Genomic DNA, 15,831 nt, shown 5'->3' with positions numbered 1-15,831 from the left:
ATGTCATATGGTATTTGTCTTTTTCTTTCTGACTTACTTCACTTAGTATGAAACTCTCTAGTTGCATCCATGTTGCTGCAAATGGCATGATTTTGTTCTTTTTTATGGCTGGTTAGTATTCCTTGGTATATATGTACCACATCCTCTTTATCCATTCATCTGTTATCAGACATTTAGTTTGCTTCCATGTCTTGGCTATTGTAAATAGTGCTGCTATGAATTATAATTTTGTCTGGATATATGCTCATATGGTAGTAGCCCTATCCATAATTTTGTGAGGAACCTCCATACTGTTTTCTATAGTGGCTGCACTGATTTTCATACCCTCCCACAGTATAGGAGGGCTCCCTTTTCTTCACACCCTTTCCAGCATTTGTTATTTGTAAACTTTTTAATGGTGGCCATTCTCACCAGTGTGAGTTGGTACCTAATTGTTGTTTTGATGTGCATTTCTCTAATAATTAATGATATTGAGCATTTTTTATGTTTATTGGCCACTTGTATTTCTTCTTTGAGAAATACCTATTTAGATTTTCTGCTCATTTTTCAATTGTGTTGTTTGTTTTTTTGTTGTTGAGTTGTATGAGCTATTGGTGTATTTTGGAAATTTTAGAAACAAGAGTGCAAGCTGTACAGGCAGCAAGCAAGAGGTGATGGGATAGTTGAGAAAACATGCAAGAAAAAGTTAAATAACTTTGAGTCTAGGAATATAAACTGAGTATGAAACATCAGCAATAACAGCCCCTGATTCAAGAGGGCAGCTTTTACTTTGAGCTGCAGAGGTCTGAGAGGAGCCTTCTTGGTGATGAAGTTGGATACTGGCCATATGGGTATGGTCCATGTGAGGAAGAAGGGTTTGGGTACCCAAATAGAAGTCACCAGCCAAACTGCTTCAGGGTTAAAATAGATGGCTGAGGGTTGGATGTCAAGGACAAAAAGTAGATTTGCCTACACCCCATCCTATATCTAATATTATGTCAATGGCTTATTTAATTTCATGATGAAGAATTTTATGAAAACCATGTAACTATACATGTATATATGTATAGATAATTAAGATAAATAATTTTGTTCTTTATAGAACAACTTTTTTATAAGTCAAATAGTACTAATGTATTGAATTAGAAGTTAAAAAAAAACCCACTTTTTTTCCAATTTCACTTCTCATTCTATGGCCATTTTTCCATGGACAAAATAATGGGAATACCCACTTAAAGGTCAAATGGTTGTCTCTGTTAAGACATCAATGAGTCTGTTGGTTTGGATGCATCAACTTTTTTGGCCTTTAATGCTGCCCTGTTGAGCATTTTGTTGCAATCCACCCCTCCCTCCCTTTACACACATGTATAGACCTTCACACTACACACTCACAAACACCAGCTAATTTCCATTTGCAAATAGTTTCTTGGACAAGTGTTGTTCACACTTGTTCACATCCATAGCTAATAGAAGTCATGGTCTTCCTGCGAAACACTGTGACATAATGTTGGGAGTCCAAACAAAACCTACCCTGGTTTGTGAAGTATACCTGATCTAACAACTTAAGTAAAGTCTTAGAAGAGAAAACAATTTTGTTCCAATTTTGGTATTAGTACAGCCTACTTACTCCCAGAGGAGAAGTGCTAAGAAACATGGTATACCATTGAACTTGACAGGCCTGACTTTTAAAACTGGGTTCATTAGATTCTTCTGCAATAGAGACAGCAGCACAAAGAGAGGTCATCACACTCCACCTTGTCATCTGCTTCATGCTGTATTCTTTTTTGCTTTCAGAGTACAATTCAATAGCCATTTCCCTGCAGGCAATCTTCCCCCATTATTGCCAGCCCACTTAGAAACATAGCAGTTTTCTTGAGCCCTGGCAGTGAAGTGCAAGAATACTGAATCATACAGATGTGGAATCTTCAGTTTGTTAATGAAGGGGGCTTTTACCTGCCTTATCTTCTTATCTGCCCATTTTGCAGTATTCTCTGTGGAGAGCTCAGGTTAAAAATTTAAAAATTAAATATGTATTAATATACATGTAAATATAGAAATAAAATTGTATACTAATACATTAATATTAAGGGTTGGGACTTAATTGGTTGAGGGTATATCTCTGGTAGATAGCATGTCTTTAAAGGTCACCAGGCGCCTTCTATTTGCAGCAAGGGTTAAAACTACTTGCTTGGGACAGGTTTGGATGCATCTCATATCAATTCTACAAATTATTTTCTCATATTGTTTTCTCATAGTGAATACTTCCCTGAACTGTTATTGCTTGAATGGGATCATATCTTCCCCATTCCCAACCCTGCCACCTCCGGTAACCACTTAACCTCTCTAAACTTAGATTTTCCTTTTGGAAAATGGGGATTTTAATAAGTATCAATGCATAGGTTTGTTGTAAGGATTAAATGAATAAATGTGGGTAAAGTACTCAGGCTAGTATCCAGAATATAATTCTCAGAGGAATTACAAAGACTTTTGCAGTATTCTGCAAAAAGTCCTCACACCAGCAGCATCAAACAGAAAAGCATAATCCCAGATTATGAGATTATGAGATAACTCATCCCAGATCTAGCAAATCGGAAGCTGCATTTTAACATGATGCCCAGGTGATTGATGGGCACATTCAAGTGTGAGAAGTACTCTTGTTAGACAGTATTTTGATAGTTGACAATTGAAAGTACCCAGGAAGTTAGATTACATAGGTTTCCATATAATTTCCTCACTACCATGCCCATGGTCTTCAGCCCAGTCTGACAAGTCAGTTGCTAGGACCACACTGGCATTGTCCGTCTCACTGAGTCTGAAGCATCTCTGAAGCAGGCATCCAGCCCCATTAGAACCCTTGTCATCTTCATGAGCTCTGCTTTGAATTCATCACTGTTTGCCCATCCCCAGATTTCCGGATCTGATCCTGACCTCCTAGTCTTCTGACTCGTTGCCTCACTCTGTAAAGTGATTCTCTAAGAATCCTTGTACTTCCTTCCAGGATCTGACCAATGGTGATGCTCTTTTATTTCTGACGCTTGGCTTTTCCTGTTTTTCTCATGTTTTCTTCCTCTCACTCTGGAAAACACTCTTACCCAGGCTCACGCTATGGCTGAGAGCTTCTGGAACTCTACTGCCCACTGTGAAAGGAAAGCAGACCAGGGAGGCAGATTTCTGGTCTGCTTTCAGTCTTTGAAGGCTGAATCATTCTGGCTCTTCATTGGCATATGGCTCTCTGTAGCAACCTCCCTTGGAGAAGGTTTGGGTAGGAGAAGGAGCCTGTGAGCTGTCAGAGGGTACACTTAGCTTGGCAAAGAGAACACTGCCAGTGGCTAACTCAGTTCTCCGTCTTCTCTTTAGAAACTTCCATTTTGGAATATCCTGCAGGTTCTGGCCTTTCTCTCTATCTGAATTTTCATCTCAACCAAATTGGTTAACTGAAAGACACTCTCTGCTTTGCAAACCACAATTATGTTGGGAATGAAACTCAGTAAAACCTGCATCTGACATGTAAATCAACAGTGATCATTCACTCAGCAATAGCTAAAGAGAACCCACCAAGCTGCCCTCACCTGCTTTCCTGCAGATATGGTATTTCAGTTTATTTTAGTACATATTGTTTGGAATTTTAAATTATATATTTTTTTATCCCAGGCATTTCACAAGCAAAACTGACTTCCCTGATAATTAAATTTCCCCCACAATGGCAATTTCACCACTTATTTTCATTTTACTACAAGCTGCCTGTGGATTATTAGGCTGGTGTCAGCTCTCACCCACCCACACACTTACAGGGTGGGTGGGAAAATGTGTCAACATTTCTAAGGTGTGCCCATATGATATGCAGTTCCCACAATTTGGAGACATGTATTGTGTTCTTTATATGCATTTAGGCTAGTTCAGTCTATCTTTAGGATTTATTTTAGAGGCTACTAAATTTGGGAAGCTTGAAATACAAAGATATAAATATACTCATTGATATTATTTAGATTTTGAATAATATTTTATATTCCACAAATTCAATTTCTGAGGAAATTTGACTAGAACAAATAATAGTCTATGAGACTGGAAAATTCAGGAAAAGATGGTCTGTCACCCCTGTACATTTAGCATTTCAGGTGATATGCCAGGTTGACTTGACCCATTCTGTTTGATGAATTAACTACTCTCCTCATCCTAATCATTCCTTCTCCCACTACACTAACACTCACCCATTACCAATTGGACAGATCCTTCTTTATCTATCCCCAAATACTGTATTTTTCAAACTACCAGTTTTAGTACTTTAGTGAGTCATAAAAACAATTTATTGAATTTTATACAGAATTAAAAAATAAATAGAATGGATCAGAGTGCCTCACAGGCAGGAAGGATAAGTATTGTTCTGTGAAATTTTTATTTCAGTGATAGGTGTATATATATGATTACATGATAATGTAGTTTATATCCCTTAATGTGAGTTCTAGTAAAAGTGTTTGAAATGCAAAAATGGACCAAATATTTATTCCCTCCTGAAATGATTCTATGATCTATAAATCAAGAATCTTTACCTCTTAAGAAGCCAGAGTCTCTTTTTTTCACATTTTAATTTATTTATTGTTGGGAGATTAGGAATGGGTCAACTGGGTTGTATTATTACTTTAGTAAATAAAAATATTGGCCTAATGACACAGAGGTAGTGTTGCTTTACTTACATGATTTTATCTCATGAGTACAGTCATTACTGGAAGAAGCCAGAGACTTTAGATTGCCGCTAAGCTACTAATGGCCATGGCCACGACCTAGTATTGGCGGTAGATTCCATAGTTAAGTAATAGTACTGAGAATAATCGAATTATCAAAATTTGCCATTCTCAGAGTATAGTTCCTGGACCAGCAATATGAACACTAGTATTTGGGAGACTAGACACGTATTCTTACATGGGGTTTTACATCTGAAGGGGCTAATAATTCTTCTGATGTCAATCTAGGTACTTAAGTGACATGTAGAGTTACCTGAAGGCTCAAAGGGAGGCAGAGGACACTTGAGTTGGGGCTAGAGATTTCTATCATTCCAGAGACAAGCCCCTATACACATATCACAAACACCCCCCACCATTTTCCCCTGAACCACATCTTATACCATGTGACCAGACCACATACCTAACTCTCTCTCTCTCACACACACACTCATGAATATCTTGCCTCCATGAATTGTCTTCCCTTTGCCTCTGAGCCTGTTTCTACTCTCCCTCACTCAAAGTATAAAGAAGCAATGTTCTTTCACTGATATAGATGGGAAAATGTAAACTGTGGTAAAAAATCTGAAGAGACCAATTACCATGAAAAAATATTAAAAGTTATCAGAGAACTGCTCAAAAACGGCTTCAAGTCCAAGCAAAGTTACAGCAGTGAGTTTCAAGCCTTCAAGGAGTAAATGTTTCTCTCCATATAAATTATTCCAGGATGTAGGAAAAGAGAAAACTTCCCAAATGACTTTACAATATGAACATACCCTAGAAACAAAGCCAGACAAAGAAATGGCAGTAGCAACAACAAAGCATATCAGCTGTATCTGTGATTATCGGTATAAATCATATAATCAAACTCCAAAATTAAATATTAGCAAATAGATCCATCAGTATGTTAATAAGGATAAATACAAAACAATGTGATGCTTTATCTGAAGAATATAAAAACAGATCACATTATCATGCTTCATCCAGCTATAATGGAAAAAAAGAAAAATCAAAAATAAATAAATAAAAATAAAAAGAGTTCAACATAAAGAAATCTAATAATATAACCTATCACATTAGTAAGGTAGAGGAGAAAAATATATGATCGTCTAGATAGATGTAGAAAGAATTTTGATAAAAGTCAACATTCAAAACAACACCAAAAATGACAACAATGCTTCAGGAAATTTCTACACTCTGTAAAATTATACAACTGAAACAAAAGTACTAATAATAGACACAAAAATATCAGAAAAATAACAAGAATAGGCACTATGATCATTATTACACAGCATTGTTCTTTATATTTTTCTATATAGGTATGTATCCCTAAATTAAAGTGATTCATTTTCATATCATGCTCCATCATAAGTGACTAGACATAGTTCCCAGTGCTACACAGCAGGATCTCATTGTTAATCCATTCCAAAGGCAATAGTCTGCATCTATTAACCCCAAGCACCCCATCCATCCCATTTCCTCCCTCCCCCTCCCCCTTGGCATCCACAAGTCTATTCTGCAAGTCCATGATTTTCTTTTATGTGGAAAGGTTCATTTGTGCCATATATTAGATTCCAGATATAAGTGATATCATATGATATTTGTCTTTCTCCTTCTGACTTACTTCAGTCAGTATGAGAATCTCTAGTTCCATCCATGTTGCTACAAATGGCATTATTTTGTTCTTTTTTATGGCTGAGTAGTATCCCATTGTGTCTATATCTTACTTAAGACTATAACTAATCTACCTCTCTTTTCATTGGAATTTTTCTGGTATATCATGCCCATTCTTTTATAGTCAAGCTAACTGAATCCTCCTGTTTTAGTTGTGTTTCTTTTAAAGAGCTTTCAAGCTGATTTTATCGAGCTTTAACTGGATTTCATTTTTTACAATCTAACAGTTTTTTGAGCTGACAAGGCAAATACATTTGCCTGATTCTTATTACTAAAATGTAAAAATTCATTAAAAATTTTATTTGTGGTAAAATACAGCATAAAACTTACCATTTTAACCAATTATTAACTGTACATTTTAGTAGGTTAAATATATTCACATTGTCATGCCACCTATATCCAGAATTCTTTTCAGCCTAAAACTAAAATTTGATACTCATTAAACATTAACTTTCCATTTCACATTCCCACCAACTGCCAGCAATTGCCGTTTAACTTTCTATCTCCATGAATTTGACTATTCCCAGTACTTCATTTTATTGCAATCATAGCATATTTTTTCTTTTTATGATTTGGTTATTTTGCTTAGTATAATGATGTCATAATTTATCCACATGGTATAGCTTCTGTTAGAATCTTCTTGTTTTTAAGCCTGAATAACATTCTAATGTAAGTAGTTACCATGTTTCAGTTTATCCATTTATGTGTTGATGAGTACTAGAGTTGTTTTCATGTTTTGGCTATTATGAGTAATGCTGCTGTGAACATTGGTATAAATATGTCTCTTCAAGAATCAATCTGCTTTCAAATTGCTTGGGTATATGCCCACATGTGAGAGTGCTGGAACATATAGTAATTCTATTTTTAACTTTTTGGGGAACCATACAATTTTCCATAGTGACTGTACCATTATACATTCCCACCAACAGTGCACAAGGGTTCAATTTCTTCACCTCTTCAACAGCACTTATTTTCTTTTTTTCTGATAGTAGCCATCCTAATAGGTGAGAAGTGACATCCCATGGTGGTTTCGATGGGCATGTCCCTAGTGATAAGTGAAGTAGAGCATATTTTTATGTGCTTATTGATCATTTGCATAACTTCTTTGGAAAAAAAATGTCTTTTGATGTCCTTTACTCATTTCCTTTGTCTTTTTTATGGCCACACCCATGGCATGTGGTGGTTCCCAGGCTAGGGATTGAATTGGAGCTATAGCTGCTGACCTACACCATAGCCACAGCAATGCCAGATCCAAGCCACATTTGTGACCCACACCACAGCTCATGGCAATGCCAGATCCTTAACCCAATGAGTGAGGCCAGGGATCAAACCTGCCTCCTCATGGATACTAGTCAAATTCGTTTCTGCTGAACCAGAATGGGAACTATCCCCCCCATTTTTTCATTTTTTTTAATATGGTTGTTTGTTTCATTGTTGTTCAATTGTAAACCTTCTTTTTTAAGATTTTTATTTTTTCTATTATAGTGATATACAACAGTCTGTCAATTTCTGCTGTACAGCATAAATATTCTTTCTATATTCTGGATATTATTTTAGCAAATATAAAGTGAAAATATTTTGACCCATTCTATAGGTTGCCTCTTCATTCTGTTAATTGTGTCCTTTAAGGTAAAAAATTTAATTTTGATATAGTCCATTTTTTCCCTTTTGTTGCCTGTGCTTTTGGTGTCATATATAAGAAATAAATCCATGCTGTACAGTATAAAAAAAATGTATTGGAGAAAGAACAATTGAATACAATTTAAAAAAAGAAAAAGAAAAAAAGAAAGAAATCCAATGTCATAAGTTTTCTTTTATCTTTTCTGCTAAGAGTTTTGTAAATTTAGCCCTTACATTTAGGTCTTTGATCCATTTTGAGTTAATTTTTGCATACGGTGTGAATTACAGGATTAAAATCATTCTTTTGCATGTAAATATCTAGTTTTCACAGCACTGATCATTGAAAAGGATGTCATTTTCCATTGAGTGATCTTGGTACCTTGAACCACATATGCAAGTGCTTTTTGCTGAGCTCTCTATTCTATTTCATTTGTCTTTATGTCTCTCTCTGTGAAGCACAAGACTGTTTTAATTACTGTAGCTTTCTAGTAAGTTTTAAGATCTAGAAGTTTGGAGGATATCAAATTTTGTCCCTGTTTTTCAAAGTGGGTAGGCTATTTGGTGTCACAAGAGATTTTGCTATGACTTTAAGCTGCATTTTTCTGTTTCTATGAAAATACCATTGGGCTTTTGACAGGGATTACATTGAAGTTGTAGACCACTTTAGATGGTATTAACATCTTAACAATATTGAGTTATCCAATGCATGTACATGGGATAAGTCTTTCCATTTGTCTTCCTTAGTTTCTTTCAACATCCTTTGGTAGTTTTCAGTGTACAAACTCTTCAAACCTACAGTTAGTTTATTCCAAAATATTTTATTCTTTTTGTTATTGTTATAAATGGAGTTTAATTTTTTTCTTTTTAGAATTGTTCATTGCTAGTGTAAATAAATGCAACTAAATTTTTTTAATGATTTTTCTCTTTTCCATTATAGCTGGTTTACAGTGTTATGTCAATTTTCTACTGTATGGCAAAGTGTATACATTCTTTTTCTCACATTATTCTCCATCATAAATGACTAGATACAGTTCCCAGTGCTATACAACAGGATCTCATTGCTTATCTATTTCAAAGGCTATAGCTTGCAATATTAACCCCAGATTCCCAGCCCATCCCACTCCCTCCCCCTCCCTCTTGGCAACCACAAGTCTGTTCTCCAAGTCCATGAGTTTCTTTTCTGTGGAAAGGTTCATTTGTGCCATATATTGGATTCCAGATATAAGTGATATCATATGGTATTTGTCTTTCTCTTTCTGACTTGCTTCACTTAGTATGAGAGTCTCTAGTTCCATCCATGTTGCTGCAAATAGCATTATTTTGTTCTTTTTTATGGCTGAGTAGTATTCCATTGTGTATATATACCAAAACATCTTAATGCATTCATCTTCCAATGGACATTTAGGTTGTTTCCATGTCTCAGCTATGATGAATATCACTGCAATGAACATATGGGTGCATGTGTCTTTTTCAAGGAAAGTTTGTCTGGATATATGCCCAAGAATGGCATTGCTGGATCCTATGGTAGTTCTATGTATAATTTTTTTGCCCCCATACTGTTTTCCATAGCGGTTGTACCAATTTACATTCCCACCAACAGTGTAGGAGGGTTCCCTTTTCTCTACACCTTCTCCAGCATTTGTCATTTGTGGACTTATTCATGATGGCCATTCTGAATGGTGTGAGGTGGTACCTCATGGTAATTTTGATTTGCATTTCTCTAATAATCAGGGATGTTGAGCATTTTTTCATGTGCTTTTTGGCCATCTGCATATCTTCTTTGGAGAAATGTCTATTCAAGTCTTTCGCCCATTTTTCCATTGGGTTGTTGGTTTTTTTGCTGTTGAGTTGTATAAGTTGTTTGTAGATTTTAGAGATTAAGCCCTTGTCAGTTGCATTTTTTGAAACTATTTTCTCCCATTCTGTAGGTTGTCTTTTTTTTTTTTTTAAGTGGTTTCCTTTGCTATGCAAAATCTTGTCAGTTTGATTAGGTCCCATTGGTTTATTTTTGCTTATTTCTGTTGCCTTGGGACACTGATCTGAGTAAACATTTGTAAGGTTGATGTAGAGAATGTTTTGCCTATATTCTCTTCTAGGAGTTTAATGGTGTCTTGTCTTACATTTAAGCCTTTAAGTCATTTTGAGTTTATTTTTGTGCATGGTGTGAAGGTGTGTTCCAGTTTCATTGCTTTGCATGCGGCTGTCCAGTTTTCCCAGCACCACCTGCTGAAAAGACTGCAAGTTACTCGCTTACTTTGCAGGTTGCATAAGAAATAGTTTAATTATTAATTAAAACTTTAATAATTGAGAATCATCATGGTTTAATGTGTTTCCTCTTTAAGGTATTTCCTTTGTGAGGGCCTCCAGAGACTAAACACCTTAATTCAAATGTCAACAGTGGAATTTATCAGCTAATCATGAACTATGGAAAGGGAGGCTAATAATAATAATAATAATAATAATAATATCTGAGGCTTCCCTTCACACCAGAACCACTTTAATTGCTACCATTTACTGGTCACTATCTACATGCCAGGCACAGCACAAAAACCTGTGCTGTGTTTTCCGACGTCGTCTTAATAGCCCTATGAGTTATGAATCACAAAGACCATGTTTTTTTTTTCTTTTTAGAGCTGCATCTGTGGCATATGGAGGTTCCAAGGCTAGGGGTCAAATCAGAGCTGTAGTTGCTGGCCTATGCCATAGCCACAGCAATGCCAGATCCCAGCTTCATCTACGATCTACACCACAGCTCACGGCAACGCCTCATTCTCAACCCACTGAGTAACGCCAGGGATCGAACCTGTATCCTCGTGGATACAGATTTGTTTCTGCTGCATCACACTGGGAACTCTACAATGACCATTTTAAAGATGAGAAAACTGGAGTTGCCGCTGTGGTGCAGGAGGTTAAGGTAAATGCAACTAATTTTTATACATTGATCTTGTCTTCTTAAATTTCACTGATTATTTAAATTACTTTTAACAGTTTTTTGTTGTTGTTGTTGTTGATTCTTTAGAATTTTGTACATATAGTATCATATCATCTGTGAACAAAAATACTTATGAATAGGGATGCCTTTTATTTCTTTTTCTTGACTAATTTTTCTAAGACTCCCAATACTCTATTAAATAAAATAATGAAAATGACCATTCTTATATTATTTCAGGTCTTAAAGGAAACTTTCAGTCTTTCATCATTGACTATGTTAGCTCTGGATTTGGCATATATGGTCTTTATCATAGTTAGGAAGTTTCCTTCTATTCCTAGTTTGTTTTTAATATAAAAGGGTGTCAAATTTTGACCAATGTTTTTCTTACATCAATTGAGATTATCATGTGGCTTTTTCTCCATCATTATGTTAATGTGGTGCATAACATTGATTGATTTTCATATGTTGAATCGTCCTTGCATTTTAGGAATAAATCCCACTTGGTTGTGGTGTATAATCCCTTTAATGTGCTGTTGAATTCTGTTTGCTGATATTTTGCTGAGGATTTTTACATCAGTGTTCATTATGGTTATTGATCTGTAGTTTTCTTTTTAAAAATTTTTATTAAAGTATAGTTGATTTAGAATTTTCCTTCAATTCCAGCTGTACAACAAAGTAGACCAGTTACACACACACACACACACACACACACATCCTTTTTTTTTCATACTATCTTCCATCATGTTCTAACCCAAGATATTGGATATAGTTCCCTGTGCTTTAGTGTAGGACACCCATTGCTTATCCACTCTAAATGTAATAGTTTGCATCTACCAATCCCAAACTCCTTTCTTTTCTTATAGCATTTTTGGCTTTGATGTCTGTAAGATACTGGCCTCATGGAATGCGTTTGGATATGTTGCCTTCTCTTCAGCTTTTTGGAAACGTTTGAAGATAATTGCTGTTAATTTTCTTTTAGATATTTGGTAGAATTCACCAGTGAAGCCATCTCATCCTGGGCTTTTCTCTTTTTGAAGGTTTTTGATTTCTGATTCAACCTCCTTTCCTCTTATAGATCTCTTCTGATTTTCTATTTTTTGGTGATTGAATGTTGATAGATTGTGTGTTTATCCATTTCATATAGGTTACTAATTTTTTGGGCATGCAATTGTTCATAATATCTTTTATGATCCTTTTTATTGATGTAATAAACAATTGTAATATTCCCTCTTTCATTCTCATTTTAGTTTCTGAATATTTTATCTTTTTTTTCCTAATCAGTGTAGCTAAAGATTTGTTAATTTTGTTTGATCTTTTCAAAGAGAAACTCTTGGTTTCGATAATTTCCCTTATTGTTTTTCTACTCTGTATTTTATCTCTGCTCTATATTTATTGAATTCTTCCTTCTGCTATCTTTGTATTTAGTTTGTTCTTTTTCTAATTCCTTAAGGTGTAAAATTCAGTTGTTGATTTCAGATCTCTCTTCTGTTATTGTAAGCAGTTACAGCTATACATTTCCTCTTAGATTTTACTGCATTCTATAAATTTTAGAATGTTGTATTTTTATTTTCATTTGTCTAAATATATTTGTTAGTTTGCCTTCTGATTTGGCATTGTTTTATTCAGCCAATCTTTGTTTAAATCTCCCAAGTATTTACTGATTTCTTATATCCTATCTCGAATCTTCCTTCAGAGTTCATTTTTCTTTTCCTGAAGTTCATCCTTTAGAAATTCCTACAAACCCTTTTCATTTTAGCTGCTCTGAAAATATCATCTCATTTCTTAAAAAATGGTTTTACCAAATATAGAAACTCAGATTTCAGCATTTTAAAGATATCATGTCACTACCTTTCTCTTCCAATGTTGCCGTGATAGACTGAATGATAGTGCCCCAAGATGCCTATGTTCCAATCCTTGGAACCTATGAATATGTTACCTTACATTGTAAAAGATACTCTACAGATGCGATTAGGTTAAGGATCATGAAATGGGGGAAATTCCTGGATTATTCAGATGAGTCCAGTTTAATCACAAAGATTGTATATGAGACAAACAGTAGGATCAAAATCAGTTGTAAGACAAGCAATAACAGGAGCAGAACAGGAGCCATATGGTGGCAGCCTCTAGAAGCTGAAAGGGGCAAGAGACACGTTCTCTGAGGTCTCCAGAGGGAACCATTCTGGCTGACATTTTGGTTTTAGTCCCATAGGACTCATTTTGGATTTCTGACTGCCAGAATAAAAAATAAATAAACTTGATAAACGTTTAAGTTTTTAAGCCACTAAATCTGTGGAAATTTGTTACATAGAAATTAGAAACTAAAGCAGCTGCTTTTGAAAAATCTGCTATCAGATTAGTTATAGTTCTATCATTGATAATTTGTTTTTTTTCTCTTTGGTTGCTCAACTTACAAGGTTTTCAACTTTTCTTCAGTGTTCTGAAAGTGTATCTTACTGTTTCAATGTTGATGTCTTTTTATATATCTTGCTTGAGTTTCCTATCTGGAATCTTTAATCACCGCTGGAAAGTTCTTGTTTATTGCCTCCTTTGGTATCATCTCTCTTCGCATTTCTCTATTTTCTCCTCCTGGAACTCCTTTAATGTTTATAGGCATTTTTCAATTTATCCTCCATGTCTCTTAATCTCTCTTTACATTTAAAATCTGTGTTTCTAAGTGTTATATCTACTGTAATTTCTCACATCTATGTTCCATATTCCCTCCTCAGCTGTGTCCAGTCTTATTCATAGCATATCCATTGACTCTTTGATGAAATTTGATACATTTCATAGTTCTAAAAGTTCTGTTTGCTGCTTTTTCAACATTATATGATCAGTTTTGATAGCCTTATGTTATTTCATCATACATTCAACACTCTCATTTATTTCTGTAAACATATAAAACATGCTTATTTTATATTATGTTTGTTCATTTCTGTTACCTCCAACTTTTACAGCTCTAATAATGTGCTTCGTTGTTTCTCCTGACTCTTGTTCATGATTTTTTGTTCCCTCCTGTGTCTAGTGAGTTTGTAAACTGCTGTGCCTTGCAACTTTTATCTGTGAAAAATTTTTTAGGCCTTTGTACAATGTAGTCCTTCAGAAAAAAATTGAATTTGCTTCTGCTAGGCACCTTGGAGGATTATAAACCAGGAAATACTTTAAACTAAATTTGAGCTTAGGATTTTGTATGTCACATAGTTCATATCAACTCTAGTTCAATACCTCTAAGTTTCATGGGTTTATGGTGAGGGACTTTAATGGAAGACTTTTTTCTTTTTCACTCCTCTCTCTGCTCTATCCACAGTCAAGCCAGAGACATATCACCACTATCTCCCTCTGCATGATATATTTTTTTCTAGGTCACCTACCGAGTATGTCACACTTTTGATGACAAGGATGAGGGAATTCCAATCAGATCTCTCACACTGCTCAGGCTCAGGGCTTTCCTGATGTCCTGTCAATCCATTAAAATCCAGGACCTAAACCACCAGGGAATGGTAGATATCTTCAGGGCAAAACAGACTCCAGTATTTGCTTATCAGTTACTTGGTTTTCAGATCTTGTCATTTCTAGCCTCAAAGATTCCTTTATTTTCCTGGCAGCTCATGTCTACATGAAGAAATATATCATCAATATTCTATGCAGCATCTTTAGGTGTGAGGTCTCTAAAAATTCAGTATGCTATGCTATTGTAAAGCTCTTTATATTAGCTAATGCTGTTTAATGCATTATTACAATACTTAATATCTTCAGGAAACAGCTATTGCCTCATAGGTTCTATGGATCAGGAATCTGTATGCAGCTTCTCTCTCCCAAGGCAGCAATTTGGTGTCAGTAGGGGCTTCACTCAGTTCAAGGCTCAACTTGGGAAGGATCTGATTCTAGGCTCACTCATGTGACATGGACAAGACTTAGACCCTTGCTGGCTGGTGATTTGAGACATTAGTTTCTGGTCATGTGTTTCTTTCCATGGGGCTGCTCACATCATAACCTCTTGCTTCTTCCAGAGTGAGGGCTTTGAGAGAGGGAAAGAGAAAGTAAGAGAAGTGAACCACATGGAAGTTAAAGTCTTTTAATCTAATCTCATAAATTACATGCTATAACTTTTTCCATCTTCTGTTCATGAGAAGTGAGTCACTATTTCCAACCCATTCTCTAGGGGAGGTAATAACACAAGTGCATAAATACCAGGAGGCAAGGATCATTTGGAACCATTTTGAAGGCTGCCTATCTCACTTCTAGAAATCTTTTTTTTTTTTAATGACCATCAAAGTAAAAAAATTAAGAAATATGAATAGGTAATTTTTTCAAAGAGGAAATATAAATATCTGATACATGTATAAAAATGTACAATAATTCTAATCATTAAAGGGGTGCTAATTAAAACAACAATTGGATAACAGTTTTTACCTATCAGATTAATTGACAATGTTCTTTTAAATATCACCAAGTATAGATAAGAATAGATAGAAACTAGCAACCTTGTGTAATACTAGTAGAAGTGTAAATTAGTATTTATTTTGGAGTTTAATTTGCGAGTGTGTCAGTGTATAATATAAATTTTTTAAAAATTTTTAAAATATTTTTGTCTCTTTAGGGCCACATCCACAGCATGTGGAGGTTTCCAGGCTACAAAGTGAATCAGAACTGTAGCTGCCAGCCTACACCACAGCCACAGCAACACGGGATCTAAGCTGTGTCTATAGCCTACACCACAGCTCACAGCAATGCCAGATCCTTAATCCACTAAGTGAGGCCAGGGATTGAACCCACAACTTCATGGTTCCTAGTTGGATTCATTTCCACTGAGCCACAATGGGAACTCCCAGTGTATAATATAAATTTATTGTCTAAAAATTTTACAGTGAGAGACTTGTACTAATAAAAATGATAAAAGCATGAAGCTGTTTA

Source organism: Phacochoerus africanus, chromosome 2 (assembly GCF_016906955.1).
Source record: "Phacochoerus africanus isolate WHEZ1 chromosome 2, ROS_Pafr_v1, whole genome shotgun sequence".
NCBI classification, from domain to species: Eukaryota; Metazoa; Chordata; class Mammalia; order Artiodactyla; family Suidae; genus Phacochoerus; species Phacochoerus africanus.
The sequence above is the reverse complement of the archived record's forward strand: the minus strand, read 5'-3'. Positions refer to the sequence as shown.